This window comes from Coffea arabica, chromosome 3e (assembly GCF_036785885.1).
Source record: "Coffea arabica cultivar ET-39 chromosome 3e, Coffea Arabica ET-39 HiFi, whole genome shotgun sequence".
Lineage (NCBI taxonomy): Eukaryota > Viridiplantae > Streptophyta > Magnoliopsida > Gentianales > Rubiaceae > Coffea > Coffea arabica.
In genome coordinates, this window is record NC_092315.1 from 42133423 (window position 1) to 42152298 (window position 18876).

The 18876-nt window shown below is 32.0% G+C and overlaps 1 long non-coding RNA gene and 1 pseudogene across 1 annotated transcript; one reads left to right on the forward strand and one right to left on the reverse strand.

Moving 5' to 3' along the window:
• Positions 1–6347: 6347 nt before the first annotated feature.
• On the forward strand, positions 6348–17121 carry LOC140004423 (chitinase 5-like; annotated as a pseudogene).
• Positions 9601–10960, reverse strand: LOC113737839 (uncharacterized). Its single transcript, XR_011842118.1, has 3 exons — positions 10863–10960; positions 10378–10456; positions 9601–9685 (listed from the first exon to the last, which is right to left on the reverse strand). It is a non-coding gene; the product is annotated as an uncharacterized lncRNA (long non-coding RNA).
• Positions 17122–18876: the final 1755 nt, after the last annotated feature.

Here is an 18876-nt window from a genome sequence, read left to right on the forward strand (position 1 = left end):
TGAGGGCAATTCTTCACACATCTTAGAAGCTAATTGCGATATCCTGGATGTCAATAGATGCACTTGATCCGCCATCCCGGATGTCAATAGATGCACTTGATCCGCAAGGTTACTAATGCTCGTTTGTGTCTCCTGATGAAATCGATATGTATTAGTAGCTAGTAATTCAATCATTTCTTTAAGAGACATACCTAACATGGATGATGGTTGTTGAGACTCTTGCTGTTGAAAACCTATTGGCCTGGTCACATAATTAAAATTGGAATCATCCCACCATCCTTGATCATACCCGTTTGAACAAGGGTCACACAACCTTTGATATTGAGGTGAAAAATCTGCAAAAGTATCGATTGGAATACTTAGGCAATCTTGAAATGCGGGGTATATGTCGGTTGAATGATCCGAAGCAAAATAACTTCCACAATTTGCAACATCCAATTGATCAATAGAAAAAACATGCATGTCTTATAACCCCTTCTAAAAATAAAATCCAGTTTATCACCAAAATACGGAATGTTAGCAGCCATAAACTATATATAAAAAAATAAGAGAAAAAAAAAGAAAGAAAACAAGATGAACTCAAAAAGAAACAAATTAATCAGGCACCAGTCCCCGACAACGGTGCCAAAAATTGATAGGTTGTCGAGCCTGTGCAATAATAAATACCTACTCAAATAAAATATAATTTCTATAGATAGTGATAAGTAGGGTCGAATCCACAGGGATTGGGGATATTTGTCTCTTTTAAAGTTCAAATTAACAATGGGGGATTTTAGGAAAACTAACAATGAGTTATACTAATCAAATATTACAATTAAATAAAAATTAAATAGCAAACTATAGAAACTCAAATAGTATTGGACAGCTCTAGTCAAGAAGCAACTTCGGAAATGGTTCTTCTAATTGATCATCGATGCAAGAATATTCCACATATAAACTGATAAACAAGTTATAATTGTCAAACAAGCGATGACAATCAATTTCTCCTTAATTATTGATAGCCAAGGTACGACCGTTAGTTATTGCCCTAATTGCAAAATAATCCTAGGTACGACCATAGAATTAAATTTCACAATTGCCTTAAGATTTAGAGAAACCCTATTCTAACCAGACAACACGCTACGAGGGTTGTCTACAAATTAGCCCATATATTTCCCTGACATAACTTTGATTAAGCCAGTTGCCACTAATTTAGAATAATCAAACAATTACGGATTTAATTATTCTAATTGGCTCTAGGTTACTGAATTAATCTAACATCCGAGCCCAGGATAATGGAATAATACACTAACCATGAGAAAATAAAGCAGGAAATATACGAATACCAGAAAATAATAGGAAAGATCAAATCAGTTAGATCTCACAATTTAGGTCGAATCAAATCCTCCGTTGTTCCTTAACTAGAAAAAAAGGGATTTAGTTCATCCCTGTTGAGGAGAACCCACACATAATTGCAGAGAAAATTATCGCCTCCATTCTCCTCAATTGAGAGAATTTTATTTGATGGAATCCGAACAAAAAGAAAGTTACAAAGTTAAAAAAGAATGTCCTGGACTTCTTCAGTAGCCTCCCTTTTTAATTCTGACGGCCATCCGGCTCAAAGAAAGGAATCAATCTCCTAAGCTAAGTCTACCTCCTTTTTCTCCTAATTGTTTCCTTGTCTTATACGGCCATACGAAGACTAGAGGAAAGAGCCCCACTTTGACTCCACTTTGCTCTTCATCTGCACCAATCAAGCTAGGAAATCTCCTAGTTGGCATGTTTCCCATTCGTGCTAAACTACCTTTATTAATTCAAATTAAGCAAACGGCTAATGGAATGTCTGCTGCCCACGTTTGCACTTCCAATTGACAGTTGGTGTTACTTGTCTTTTCCTCATCTTCTGGACATGTTAAGGTCTGATTTGACGTGACTATGCCAAACAGCAATTGGAGTGGGAAATTTGCACAGTTTCACCACATTTTTTTCCAACTCCTTATAATAAGCATAAATACCAAAAGTGAATAGAATCTGACAATTAATCCACATTTGGTAAGGTCATAGGGAAAATTAATTACAAAATAAGTAGCAAAATTATAACCCATGAGAGGGCTTCACTCCAAATTTTAGTAAATCAGCAGTGGTTAAAATTGTTCAACTTGACTTGTCTCTCATGGGCTAAAGCTCCTTGTAGTAAGGAAAATTGGGAGTTGTTGTTAGAATGGGGGATAGATCACGGATGTTTGTTAGATTGATCTTGGTTGAATTCTATCTATTTTGTTTGTTTTCACTTGCATAGTATTGCATAATAGGTATAGCTCACTACAGATTTTGTTGTAGTAAGAGTAGGTTTTGCTCCTTTGAAAAGCTTATGTTCCAGTGACAAACGAGAAGACACTCAAAAAATAAAAAGAAAAAAAATTCTCTCTAGTATTGTTCAAGGATGGCAGTTTTCTTTGTTTTCTAGAATTTCAGACTTGTATATCGTCAAAATCCAAACAAAAATTAAGGACCATATGTTTTCAATGAACTAGATATTTCAAAATGAATTTTATCCTTGAGTGCACTAATTCTTAGTTGTTTAAACTACAATTGTCCAAATGAGGGAAAATACCGGTTTTCATCCCCAAACTTTGGGCACAAGACACATTTCGTCCCTCATCTTTCGGGCATGACACATTTGGTGTCTGAATTAATAATTTTTGACCAAATGTCATCTCAGACGGCAATTTAGCCAACCTTTAACGGAACCGGTCACGTGAAAATCACGTGACCGTTAAGTAAATGTGGCTATCCGAAACAAAATCAGATGGAAAATGACGTTGTCTTCACTTTCCCTTTTTCTTTCACTTCAACAACTTCCTCTGCAAATTTCCAAGACTAAGCTCCTACTGCAAATTTCTCCGAGAGTAAACCCCCTCTTCCAAGTATAAATATATAATTATAATTATATAATACATATAAATATTACTTATACTAATATTTTTTAATATAATAATAATGTATATTAGATATTAAATTTAATCATTATATAACCTTATATTCATAATAATAAATATAAATATAATTTATTAATTTATTAATATTATATACACATATATATTATAAGGGATAATTTCAGAAACCTCCCCTAAATTAGCTTATGGAAAAATGGGAAAATGGATAATTTATGGAGAAAAGCCACAAAGAGCTGGTCTTTTATTGGAGAACTGGTTTATTTTTATTTTATCCGATAAATAAATTTGTTTATGAAAAAATGGGTACTATGTTCTTATAATAGAGAAAAGCCATAAAGAGTTGGTATTTTATTGGAAAACGAGTTTATTTTTATTTTATTCGATAAATAAATTTATTTATGGAAAAATGAGTACTTTGTTCTTATAATGGAGGAAAGCCCTAAAGAGCTAGTCTTTTATGGGAAAGTGACACTTTACAGAAAGTGACCGCGATTTAGTTTATGAAATTATCCAAAAAAAATTAGAATGAATTTGTTTATTTAATTAAATAATTATTATATATATTTATATAATGCATTATATAATTATACTAATATATTATATGAGTATAAAGTATATTATATATTAATTATAATTTTTAGTATATATTAGTATATTTATAATAATAAATATAAATATAAATATATAATATATTATTACTATATACACATATATATTAAAATATATGCACATATAATATACATTTATAAATATATTATTAGGGTATATACCCTAATAACTATAATATATTTAGGGTAATAACTATAATAACTATACCTTAATACCCTAATAACTATAATATATTTATATATATATTTATAAATATATACTATATGTGCATATATTTATAATATATATGTGTATATAGTAATAATATATTATATAATTATAATTAATTTTATTATTATAAATATACTAATATATACTAAAAATTATAATTAATATATAATATACTTTATAATCATATAATATATTAGTATAATTAATATTTATATATATTATATAGTTATAATTATATATTTTATAATAATATTAGTATAATTATATAATGTATTATATAAATATATATTATAATTATTTGATTAAATAAACAAATTCATTCTAAATTTTTTTTGGGATAATTTCATAAACCAAATCGCGGTCACTTTCTGTAAAGTATCACTTTCTCATAAAAGACCACCTCTTTGTAGCTTTCCTCCATTATAAGAACAGAGTATGGTAAACTTGAGGAGAAAATGAATTGATTTTTTTTTCTTATCTTAATTTTTAAGCAAGGAGGTATGCCCTGCCAAATTGTGAGCATATTTTTTTTCGAACTTCTTTGTCAGCAGAATTGTCTTTAGACAAGAACAGCAAAGAAACGAAAATTTGACTTTTGACTCTAGTTGTTTTCTGAACACAATTACTTACTAGGGGCACCAATTTGATATCTTCACTAACAATTCTTTTTTGGAAATACTAATTATAACACTGAAATCCTGAATGAAAAAAGTTCAAAGCATTCAATTTGTTGATGATTCAATCTAACAGGGGCACTCTAGTTATATTTTTATCTGGTTCTATGTAGTTATTTTACTTGATACTATTTGATTTACAAGTACATTATATTATTGTGTTAAAAAATTAACATATATAAATTAAATATTTCATATATATTTAGAATATAATATTTTGTTATGAAATGGGACATGATGCAAATGGACATGCCAGTATCCCAACAAACACGTGAAGTGGAATACTATAGTAACGTGTACTAGCAGGAGCCACATAGTTTTGTCAATCATGATATGCAAGTGGCCTAATTAGGATGCGTTTGATAGAAGTTAAGTGTGAAAATTGAATTCTAAAATTTGAAAATTGAAAATTGAAATTTGAATCCGTTAAATTATTGAGTTGTTAAGTATTAAATTTAATATATTTGAGTGCATATCACATTCAATGATAAGTGAATAGCTTATCACTTAGGGGGGAGGGATGGGTTGGGTGGTACGTGGGGAGGGAGTGTAAACAAGAGGTCTCGGGCTCGAGTCCTCCTACTTACACAAAAAAAAAAAGAAAAAAGAATAGCTTATCACTTAATTTTGAGAATAAGTTTTGCCTAGAAAATTCAGTGCCAATTAATTAATTCAGATGTTCAATCTTTGGTTATCAAATAGTCTTAGGTTATCAAACAGAGCTGTAATCCTTTCTTAGCTTTTCCAAAATTGACTACCATTTATATTGCTATGTAAAAGCGTTTCTTTTCTTTACCATTTAACCTAAAATTATTCTAATATAGGTTCTACACTATTTTATTTCATGAATTGTAACTGATGAATTGATATGTCTCATATTTTTGAGTGCTTAAACTCAAATGCAAGTGTGAAGTATGACTAAAACATAGTTAGGCAAGTTAATGTATTAATGAGCACTAAATTAAATGCTGTAGACAACTTCAAGTCATAAAAATGCACACAATAGTTGTGACTTGTGAGTCTACATTATTCAATTCCAAAATTATTGATATCGATTGATCAAAATCAATCTTTCACAGATACCATTCTAGAAACCAAGAACAAAAATTCCCACTTATTGACACTGTCAAAGTCAATGCACAAATAAAAGTCAAACGTGATTTCTGTTTCCATTCATTAGTCAACTTAAATTTTTTCAACAATAACCTATGTTTTCAAAACCGGACCGGATATTGACTCAGCCGAGGTCAGGGGTCAGGGGTCAATGGGTTCGACCGGGGGTCGATAGGGGTCGAACCGGATGACGTCATAAATAAAAATTATTTAAAAATTAAATTATTGTATATAAAATATCCAATAACATATTGATATTAATAAAGGTATATTTATATATATTTGATGTTTCAAATATATTTAACAAGAAAATACAAAGAAATTAGAACAATCAAGTAACAATTTATATTATTTAATAAACATTAACAAGTTTAGAATTAAAATTATGGATTTAATTGAAAAATAACATCAAATTTTAGGACAATATTTATAAAAGTATGAAATATTTGAGGTATATTAATAAGTTTTCACAATTTAGGGGGTCAAAACATAATATTAAAAAAGTTTAAACTTTTTTTATAAAATCTCCTGTTGGACCTGTTTTTCCGGTTCTGTAACGGTCAAACCCGGTTTTTGACCGGGTTTTAAATCTCCCGGTTCTGATGACCAACTCGGACCGGACACTTGACCGGTTCCCGGTTCAACCAGCCGGTCCGGTCCGAGTTTGAAAACACAGACAATAACAGCTCTCCCTTCTTCACACAAGCTGATCCATTTTCCAGTTCTCCTCCCTATATATACCCTTTTTTCTCAAACAGCTTCTGCCCACATCCATTTCTCTTCCTTTAAGCACAAGAATGAAGAATTCTCGAACCATCATTTTCTCCATTATGGTTCTTGTCGGAGCCTTCCCACGGCTGATTTCAAGTCAAAACTGTGGCTGTGCACCAAACTTATGCTGCAGCAAATTCGGCTATTGCGGCACCAGCAACGACTACTGTGGCCCCGGCTGCCAATCCGGCCCTTGCACTGTTGCACCCAGTGGTGGTAATAATGGTGCTTCAGTTGCTGGTATTGTCACAGACGCTTTCTTTAATGGGATTGCTAATCAAGCTGCTTCGGGTTGTGCTGGAAAAAGGTTCTATACCTATGTTTTCAGAACCGGACCGGGTATCGACTCGGTTGAGCTCAGGGGTCAGGGGTCAATGGGTTCGATCGGGATTGAACCGGATGATGTCATAAATAAAAATTATTTAAAAATTAAAATATTATATGTAAAATACCTAATAACATGTTAATATTAATAAATGTATATTTATATATATTTGATGTTTCAAATATATTTAACAAGAAAATACAAAAAAATTAGAACAATCAAGTAGCAATTTATATTATTTAATGAGTATTAACAAGTTTAAAATTAAAATTATGGACTCCATTAAAAAATAACACCAAATTTTAAGATAATATTTATAAAGTATAAAATATTTGAGATATATTAATAATTTTTAATAACCTAGAGGTCAAAACATAATATTAAAAATATTTTGATCTTTAAAAAAAAAGTAAAAAAAAAAAGAGCCTATATACATGCATGGAGAGGGAGGAGCAAGAAGATGTGGATGTTGTATGAAGACGTGCGAGCGAGTTGTGGCCAGGGATGTAGAAGTACTGCAGCAGTAATCAACTGTGCATGCATGTGCCACTACAAAAATCGTGTGTTGTTTTCGGATATTGGCTAAGCATATGGAGCCAAGAGGAGTGGGTCCCTCTCTTTCCTTTCCTTGAGTGAGATGCATAGTGGAAATTCCCGGTTCTTATTTTTTCGGTCAAATCGGGTCAAATCTGGTCAAACCCGATTTTTGACCTGGTTTGACCGAGTTTTAAAACTTCCGATTTTTAGAATTAGCTCGGACCGGACACTTGGCCGGTTCCCGGTTCGACTGGTCCGGTCCGAGTTTAAAAATAGAGTTCTATACTCGATCGGCATTTCTTGAAGCTCAGAAGTCGTATTCTAAGTTTGGAACTGCTGGTTCTGCTGATGATTCTAAAAGGGAGGTTGCTGCTTTCTTTGCTCATGTCACTCATGAGACTGGGCGCAAGTGTTTTCAACAACTCTACTAAAGAGAATTATTTTGGAACTTTCTATAAATTATTTTTAGTAACTTTTCTAAATGTTGGTACAGTAATATATATATTATTTTTCTGGACTCACCCTTGGGTAAGTCCCATGTTAAAAAAAAATTTTTTTTTGGAAGACGATAAACCTAATCTATCCTACACTAAGGGGGAGAGGACGGACCTAAGGAGGCTCAGGGGTAACTCGGAGGGGATTGAACCACCACCAGATTAGACGGGTGCACAGCACACCCACCTGGATTTTTTTAGAAACAAGCCACTTAAATGTGGCATTTTTGGTAGGAGGCAAGGTTTGAACCCTTTGGTCTATTGGATATTTGAAAACCGGATCTACCCAAGTTTTGACTATTTTTTTTTTGCAATATTATCCAAGAACTAAAAGTTTAACAAGAAATACTTATTATTGTAATAATTTATCATGAATATGGGTGTCACTTATAACTGGATAGAGAAATTATTAGTTTCCGTTCTTTCACTACAAGAAAATTGTTCATCAGTGACAACACAAAGTCATCACAGAACATACAAATATCGTCACAAATACCTATTATTGACGACTTTTTGATCGTCACAAAGTCGTCACTAAATCCCCGTCGGTAAAAGTAAACAGTGACGACCTAAAATGTCGTCACTAAATAGTTGTCATTAGTGACGACTTTAAGTTTAACATTTTTGACAAAAGATCAAGTCGTCAATAAAACACTTCCGGATTGTCGTCACTAATGACCACTATTTAGTGACGACATGATTGTCGTCACTAAATAGTGGTCATTAGTGACGACAATCCGGAAGTGTTTTATTGACGACTTGATCTTTTGTCAAAAATGCTCTACTTAAAGTCGTCACTAAAAAGCACCGAAAGCCATTGTATATAACTATTTTACTAACAACAATTGTCATCACAAATGTAGTTTAGATTTAGTGACAATCTCTGTTGTGACAAGGAGTTTTTATTTTCTATTTTGTGACAACTTTTTTTTGTCATTAGATAATTTCTCAATAGCTTAATAGTCATAATTTGGCCTGTAATCATTGATTTTAAACAAACCATACAAATAAACATGAACGATTGATAACCAAAAGTATTTGCATTAGATTACATGGTAATAATATAGCATTCTCAAATGCCAAATTCAAGTGTACATTACCCAACTAATGCCTACAAAAATAACATTTGTCCAAAATATCACTTGTACATAAGGTACATTTACAAAAGCAATCACAGTTTAAGAAATTGAAGAACATCTAAATGAACCACTCCATGAGCAAAAGGCAATTTTGTCTTCAACATTCTTCAACCATAACCATAGATATCTTCCAAAAGCTAGTATGAATAGCATTTATCTGTCATAAAAGAGTAAAAGAAGTAGGTAAGGGGAGGAGTACAATAATAAAGAACAAGTAATGAGACTTAGATTATTAAGACAAAAATTACAATTCATTAAGAACCTCATATAATTTGGGCCCACATATTACAACACCAGCAAGAAGTTAGAAATCACAGTCCAATCTATACAAATACAACACTGCATAAGCTCAACAAAAGAGCTCTCTAAAACAGTTTTTTTTTATTTTCTTTCTTCTTCTTTAAATAGCTCAACTTATTGAACAATTAAATTGGACTCCCACAGTAATTATTGTTTACAACTAGAATCGATGCCTGCTTGCAGCTTTTCGTGCCCTTTCTCATACATTCAAGGGAATGGGAAATGATTGTGGAAGTAGAAAAAGTAGACAACTTTCCTACAAAACATTCATAACATACCGCTTTGACGCCAGCTTCTTGCACGTATGTAATATCAGCAGGTGTAAAAAGTCCAGACTCACTAACGACCTAAAGATTTTGAAGACAGGAAAATGAATACATTGGTGATTAGACAAAATAATATGTAATGAGGCAGTCATGTGCCTCTGTCAACAATTTAACAAAGAAGGAGAAATCTTAAAGGGCATGAGAAAAGTGCAGAAATAGGATACTCACAATTATGCCTCTTTCTCGGATTATTCTCCCACGTTCTCCTTGAAGAAGATTTTTAGTATTGCTAATGTCAACCTTAAATGTTTCTGCAGATAGACAAAGCTAAATTAACTTGCAAGACTCCAACAAATGACTTGTACTGATTCTGTAAGCTACTCATTGCTCTTTTAACATTTTTTCTAGGTTGTGCATTTTTTATCATCTTCATCCTTGTTCTTTTCGGATTTATAGCTTGTTTCCACTCACCCATCCTCAAGATGAGCACCTTTACCCATTGTTACCTAACTCATTTTTTCCTGACTGACTGTTTACGAACTACCATTCTAAGAGAAAAAGGTTATATCATGCAACCATATTGAATATCAGCACTAAGCAAGACGAGATATAACTAGGAAGAGTATCCAGCACCAGATTTTGGCATCTAGCAATTGGTGCCGTACGGAAGTATGTCAAAGAAGTTAATTCCTAGAAAGTTTAAAAAAAAAAAGGGAAGTAGGGGATTGTCATAACAGAATTAATTTGTTGGTATTATTATTTATAGCATCACAGTGCAAATGATATACACTTCAACAAATGATTAGCTACTTGAAAATATTTAGGCCTTCTCATCGATGTTAGTAAGAATACAAGGAACTAATTTTTGTCCAAATATAGCTACAATCGAATGTAAACTCGATAGCAGCTTCAGAATCAAAATATCAAGGTATCAAACTTTAAATGCACAATCAAGAAGGAGAAGATTTAAATGATCGATATAGAATTTTCTTTAGAAACATACTGAGGTTACGGTTGTTTATTCCAATAAGTTCAATCCCATCAATCCCAAGAACACGATCCATCTCCCTCTCATCATGTACCTAAAAAATGAGATATGACAAACAAAGGTCAAAATCATTGATACTTCAAACTTTTTACTTGACAAGAAAAACAAAATAAAACCAAAATCAGGAAAAAATAAAACCAAAATTGCTTCAAGTAAAGTACCAAGATAATTATTAGACAACCTTCATGAGAACAGAAGGACCACTAACCTACATATGTTTAAAAAAGAAATTTTTTCTTCATGAAGAAGACAAAAAACAAACTTGAGATATCATTACAGATTTTTGTTGATATTCCGATTTTTGTACAAATCACAAACAAGAAAATGAAAATTACCCTGACTTAAGCGTCCTAAATCTAACACTAAAAGTGAGGAGGGAATTGAGTTCTATTAATTGTTAAGACAGCAAAAGGAAAGAAAGAAGAAAACAATAACCATACCTCCACAAGTGGTGTTAAACCAAGCAATTTGCAGATCTTAGTCATGTATTTGATATCAAGATCTGGTAAAACAGCAACAATTAACAGGATTGCATCTGCGCCTTTTGTGCGAGCATAGTATATTGGCCAAGCGTCTATAACAAACTCTTTGCATAACAGAGGGCACTGCACATGTAAATTGTTTCAGCAATCACTTTAAAAAATAATACTTCGAGCTAATATTCAGCAGAAATATGCATCAAGAAGAAAAAAAAAATACCTTCACTCCTGAATTCCTTATCTTCTCCAAATTCTCAAAGCCTCCCTTATTTTATGGAGCACAGAAACAAAAAAGTAGTGATGATAATTAGCAGTAAGAATTAACTTAAAAACAAATACATTGACTTGCAGAGACAGGCTTATATGACCCTGAAGAAAAAAGTCACCAAATGACTGAAGAGTTTAAATCCTTACTTGAAAGTATTTCTGGTCTGTTAATACACTGAGGCATGCTGCTCCACCTTTTTCATAGGCCTTAGCAATTTCAACCTGTTATAATAGACAACCAAGAATTAATGCAAACAGATAACACTGTCAACATCTTAAGAATTGTATTCAGATATTATAACCCACAGTAACCTATTCAATTAACCACTGATAGAGGAATAAACCAGCAAACAGCTATAGGACCAAAAGATTCTCTAATCAAACCAGAACAAGCAGCTTTTATATAATATAACTAAGTCTCCCTGTATGAAGCTTCCAACTTATTGATAACTGTAATCTGCCATACAAGCCTTTTAAAATCTTACAAAATGATTTAGTTCCAGTTCTTCCTTATCTAATTCTCTGCTTTAGTTCCTCACATACTGACCAATCTACTCCCATTATACTTACAGAGCCATATAAGATCAATCTTTTTTGCACGGCAAAAAAAGAGCATGCAGTCAAAACTCATATGCTCTATTTTTGTACAATCAAACCTCGTAACATATACAAATTTTGACCATGAAGATTGTAAGTGTTCAGTAATGCACAGAATACATGGGATTTCAAGGTCAAAGAAAACGTTACAGGGGAGGGAAAAAAATGAAAAACAGAAGCAAGGGCAATGCACAATGACAACTGCATACCACTGAACAGGTACTTCTAGCTTCTGTGCACCACTCTATTGGCAGCAGAAAAGTCTCGCAAAAAGAGAAGAGGGGGCAAAAAGGAAAAAAGGCATGCATCTGTAAGGACTTGAATACAAGGCATAGACCTTCTCCACCAGCATCTTTAACATCCATTAAAGATAAATTTAGCATCTCCTTTTAACAAACTTAGAATCTGGAGTATCTTGAGGAAAAAGGGGACTTTGAGTATAATCAGTTTACTAACAAGAAAGACAGGTTTTCAAATTGCTCATATCTTTTAAGGAATACGTGACTTTGAACTAAATATGAGAACATCCAATTCCAGGTTAGTGAAAGTCCTTAAAGCTTCCACTGATGGCTATGCGCTTTACAATTAGCCTGAAATTGACTCATCACAGTTCCTAATGTCCTACCTGAGCTCGATCAAGTAAATTGAAAAACAAACCATAGCTAAATGAAATTGTGGTCACCGGCTAAGATCAAAAAGTCATTTAGTGATGTGATAATATGGTTGACGAAGAAAACTAGAGGATATGCCAAAAGCTATTATCAAAATTAGGGCCATAAAGCAATTGGAGAAAATGATCAAGTAAATAACAACATAGCTATGATAGCATCTAATAATCAAGAGCTGCTTCGAGATTTTGGGCAGAGATTTGCAAAAAATATTGTAGAATATTAGGGATTTGGAAAAATTGGGGAAAATGTATAGGAGAGAGAAAAATGAACCTTTCCAATGAAAACCTTGCCCTTTAATGCTGGACAGCCATGGTGATGCTAGTGAGAAGCCAGAGAACGGATTTGTTGTGTGGGTGAAAGTATCAGGTGCTGTGCGGAAGCTCTATTTTGTGCTCAGTGCAGAAGCTTGTTTGTTTCAGCTCGGTGAAAGTTTGTGTTGCTCAAGTGTTCCGTTGCTTTAACTCAGACCAAGTGTTCCGTTGCTTTTGTTTTCAGAATGTGTTCCGTTGCTTTGGTCTTTGCTTTGCTTTGGATATTGTTTTTGTTGCGCGGCACTTTCACTATGATTTGATCAAAATTTTGACTTCACTCATTTTCCCTCCATTTGATACCAAAAATCATGTTTTTTTCTGGATTTGTAATATGGTTTGAACCATAGATTTTAATGCTATAGTATTATTCTTTATTTTTTAGCAAAAAATAAAAATTTTCATCAACATAGGTGGCAAAATTTGTTAATTTCATATAATTGAAAATGTACTTTTATAATTTTCTAATATTTTATACTAATTTCTTATAATTGCAGCACTAAAGAACATCATGTAATTGAAAATAATTAAACTCAAATTATATGGTTATAACATAGTTTCAATAAAAATAATCATTTTCCCAACATTTGAGACCAATCATCATGCTTTTTTTTATTTTTAATTTGGTTTGAAGCATAGATTTTATTGCTATAGTATTATTCTTTATTTTTTAGTACAAAAACACAAATTTTCATCAATATAGGTGGCAAAATTTGTTAATTACATATAAGTGAAAATATACTTTTATAATTTGCAAATATTTTAGCCCTACACTTTTTTATAATTACAGCACTAAAGTACATCATTAATTTGGTTTGAAGCATAGATTTTATTGCTATAGTATTATTCTTTATTTTTTAGTACAAAAACACAAATTTTCATCAATATAGGTGGCAAAATTTGTTAATTACATATAAGTGAAAATATACTTTTATAATTTGCAAATATTTTAGCCCTATACTTTTTTATAATTACAGCACTAAAGTACATCATTAATTGAAAATAACGAAAGTCAAATTCTATGGTTATAACAGACTTTCATTAAAAATAATCAAATGCTATTAATAAGACATTATTGTTAAGTCAAAATCAAAGAAAATTTAGTGATGACATAATGTTATCACTAATTTATTCAAGATTATAATGACAAGAAAAGTCGTCACTAATTAAATTGATAGTTTTTAATATTGTCAATTGCTAGTTTTTAATACTTTTGTGAAAATATTGATAATGGTTGAGAAAATTTTGTTACATTACTGCAAGTGATAAATGTACTTTTGTTCTTTTTCAAACATTTATTTTAATGTTTAATTTTGTTTAAAACTATTGTACTAGTATAGATTTGCAAGACAAAACTTAAGTTCTCAATAGTTAAAAAATTCATTACAGAGAAAACACAAAGTAGTAGTTGCAAAATGTGTATAAATTACAGATATTTTAATGTGTATAAATTACAGTTTATTTTAATGTTTAATTTTGTTTGAAACTATTTTACTAGTATAGATTTGCAAGACATAGATTTATGGGTAATTTCTTTTTTTTTTTGCTTTCACATATTTAATTTATGTTAAATACAAAACCTACCAGTTTCCCTTTCATAAAAATATTAGTGCAACACTTTTTGAATTTTACTTACAAACATTTATGTATTTAACATAAATTAAATGATTCAGAGTGAAATGCCCATAAAGAGCAGAATATTTGTTCATGTAATGGAGGAAACCCACAAAGAGTTGGTACATTATGGGCCATTTCTTTTTTTAAAAAAATTTAATTTATGTTGAAAAGATAACCTGCCAGTTTTTGTTTTGTAAGAAATCAGTGTAACACTTTTTGAATTTTACTTACAAATATTTATAAATTTATCATAAATTATATGTTTGAGAGTAAAATGCCCATAAAAAGTTGGTACTTTGAATAGATAATGCTCATTTGCCCATAAACTACACTCCCTGAAGGCTATTTTGTTAATTACTTTGTAGTACTTTGTTATTCCTTTACTAATACTACTTGGCATGTAGTACAAAGGATAAATCTGGCATAAATTTCTTATTCCATTGATAAAAAGACCTGCCTGCCTTATAACTATTGTAATGAAAGATATATCTTTAGAGTTTATAACAAATTATTACTTAAGTTTGAGAAAATTATAAAATATTTATGCATAGTTTATCAAGATACCATTTGCAATTTCCTAATAAAAAAATAGGGGCTAAATTGTAAAAGCTAGGGTGTCATAATAGAAATAATAAAATTGGTGTATTACATATGGGGGTTAAATTGCAAAAGTTAGAGTGCCATAGTAGAATTAATGAAATTGGTGAATTACATATGGGGCTAAATTACAAAAGTTAGGGAGTAATAATAGAATTAAAGAAATCGGTGTACTACATATGGGGCTAAATTGTAAAAGTTAAGGTATCATAATGGAATTTTTTACAACATTTGGGGCTAAATCGTAAAAGTTAGGGTGGCACAGTAGAATTAATGAAAGTGACTTAGAAATAAGTACTTTAAACAGTGACAATTAATTCTTGTCACTAAATCCGAATCGGTAGAGTGACAGTGACGATATTAGAAGTTGTCACTATATAGATCATTTTAGTGACAACTTTTTCAAGGTCATCACTGAAAACTTAGTTGCTTTGAGCAATTATGACAACTTTCCTTGTCGTCACTAAACAACCACGTTTTGTGACGACTTTTGTCGTCACTAGAAAATGTTGTCACTAATGACCATATTTCTTGCAGTGTAGTTTGTGACGAAAATAACGGGTCGTCACTAAACATTTAGTTGCTTTGACGCAATTGTGACAACTTTAGGTGTCGCGACTAAAGAAGCTCCTTTTGTGACGACTTATTGTCATCACTACAAAATGTTGTCACTAATAACTTTTTTTTTTAGTGATTAGTGACGACAACAAAAAGTCGTCCGTAAATAGGGCAAGCAATAGTGATGATGTTCTTAATGTCGTCACTATTGTGTGTTCTAAACACTCCCACGCTCTTGTTAAATCTTGGCGGGAATTTACTAGTGACGACTTAGAAAAGTCGTCACAAATGAGTTGGCTCCCATTAGAGGTTTGTGACGAGTTGGAAAGTCGTCAATAAAGGATCCCCTTTTGTGACAACTTTTTTTCGTCACAGAGAAAAGTTGTCACTGATGACTAATTTTCTTGTAGTGTTTTTACTTTGTTTTTGTAGTCAACTTTATAATTTAGTAAGCATGTGATTACTTACAACTTTGTAAATTTTAAATCATTACTTACAACTTTGTAAATTTTAAATCACTTGTGGTCCATTCATAAATATTGATGGCTCTTCTTTTCTTTTTCTTTTTGGGAAAATAAACCAAGCTTCAAAAATTTTCTTTTTAATTATCATTGTTTTATTGAAGTCAAGTTCTAGTAATTTTATTATTTAGTGATTGGTGCTTTATTTCATAATTAATCATGTTGTTTCTTATTCAATGATTCTGATAAATTATCACTAGAGTATTAGGTGGAGTATTTTCTAAAAATTTAAGAGAGCCTAAAATAGTCTATAGAAAATTTATTAGATTTTTATTGTGGTGAGATTTTCTTCTTTGTTTGAAATATTAATGTCATTTTAAGTTAAGTTATTTATTCTCTTTTCTCCCACATAAATATTTTTGTTTGTGATTCTTAAATCCTTTTAATTCTATAATTTTGCAATTAATTGTTATTAGAACTCATAAAATTTGTTTTCTACATTTTTCATTATCATATCATCCGACAATCCTTGTCTTACCTAACGTCCATTTTTTTCTTTTTTGGCAATTCGACGGAATGATAACTAATACAACTTCTCTATATCATGCAGATATGTGCTATATAGAAGAGATAAACGGCCCGTCCAGAAACTACTGTGACAAGAGCAACACTTAGTATCCATGTGTGCCAGGCAAGGGGTATTACGGCCGCGGTCCACTACAAATATCATGGAACTACAACTACGGACCAGCAGGACAAAACATTGGGTTCAATGGACTAAGTCAACCTGAACTTGTAGCCAGGGATAATGTTATTTCATTCAAAACTGCCTTGTGGTTTTGGATGAACAATTGTCATTCTCGTATCATTTCCGGCCAGGGTTTTGGGGCTACAATTCGTGCCATTAATGGTCAGCTGGAATGTGACGGTGCAAATCCAAACACTGTTAGTGCTCGTGTTGGGTATTATACTCAATATTGTCGCCAACTGGGTATTGATCCTGGTCAGAATCTCAGATGCTAGGTTACTTCTGGAGAGCCGAAAGTGCTCGGAAGGGAGTAATATGTTGAGCTATAAAGGCTTAAAACTGATTGGAAATTAATAAAAATTAGCAAAAGGTGTTTACCTTTCTTGCTCTTTATAAGCGAAAGTTGTTAAGTTTTGAAATCATATAATTGATTTTGTTGGCCTTGTTCCGATTTCTTGGAGTATTTACAAATAGGCATGTTCCAGTTTTGAACCCTTGATCATATTTGTCGAGCTTTTGACTTTGGTGTTTGCACTCTCAACATGCCTCTCCATTGAAGTTTCCTCACGTCTTTCATTTACTTTTTATGTTTCAATATGCTATTGGCAATTTTAGACGTGATTTTTCTCAAGGTATGACCCTTGAGGCTCAGAAACATACTAAGATTATGCGAGGGTCTAAACGCACCAATGTTAAGGCAATATTGGGAGTTCAACCGAAGCATAAAAGACTAAGGAACAGAAAGCACTATTATACCGAAGTACCAAAAACGTTGAATTAGATCTAATTCTACTGGCTGAAGAGACTAATTAGGGAATTATAAGGTCTTTGGTTCAATTCTGTTTTATCTTTCTGCCACCAAAAGGGCAATAACTTATCTGCACACGCATGGTGAGACAATGAACGACGAGAAACAAATAACTTTCACTTGTAAAGTCTATGAGAATATGGGGAAACTTATGCTTCGAAAAGATTTTTTTTCAGCTCATGGTAGAAACCAAAAAATTGGGCAGCATAATAAGCCATCGGGTAGTAAATATAGTATTTTATATTGGTATCATTTCCTATACGCTAGCAAAATTTTACCAAATAATTCATGTAGTGTGCAATAAGTGTTGGATCTTTCATCCAATATTGGACTTATATGTGAATAATTATGGGTTGCAAACTGTCAAATAAAGTTAAGTCCAATTAAAGTGATCAAATATGGTTTGGATTTAATGTATCTAATAGGATGTGGGCCTTTAATGTGTAGAAACTTAAGAGCTCCTATTTCTATGATGGGCTGAAATAGGGCTCCAAAAAGGTAACAAGAATGTTACCTATAAATAAGGGTTATGGTCCCCAGGTCACACGGATCATTATTCTAGTTGTCGTATTTTCTAATACCACAAAATAGCTCTTCCCTGATATCCCATCGTCAGGAAAGATACCAGAGAGAAACTAAAGGCCTCTCTCAAGGATTGGCGAATACGTGTTGACCTGGAAGGCCACCCCAAATTCTCTAAGGATTCAAGTATCAAGTTTGTCAATAAGGATTTAGGTACGCTTCCGCTATTTTACTGTTAATTTATTTCTTAATAATCGCCATATAGATTTTGGGTTTAATAGGTGATGGTTTTCACCAAAGGCTAAATTTAGATAACCACCCTTACAAGTGGTATCAGAGCCGATATGGTTGATTATTAGGAAATAAGTTGGATTTAGTAATTTATATATAAACATATATATATATATTTCTGTCTCATGAATTCGGTTTTTGGATATATATATATATATCCATGAATTCGGTTTTTTGACTATATATATATCTGTCTCATGAATTCGGTTTTTGCACATAGGCCATTAAACAAAAAAAATCTTGGTAATCGAGACTGTCTTGAATTTTGACTATGAATGCATGGATCCGCCGCATGATGAATAAGTCATGATATGGCTTTGTCATTATGTTAAGATTGATTGTTATGATGTTATTCATGCTATTGATTCATAGATTTGGTTATATGGAATTGGGAAATTTGCCAAATTAGTCCCTAACATTATCACAAAAAACTTTTTTAGTCCTTAACATTTAAAATTTGTCAGAATAGTTCCTAACATATAAATTATGAGCCAATTTGATCCTAATGCTCGTATTTGCTCTTTTTTCCG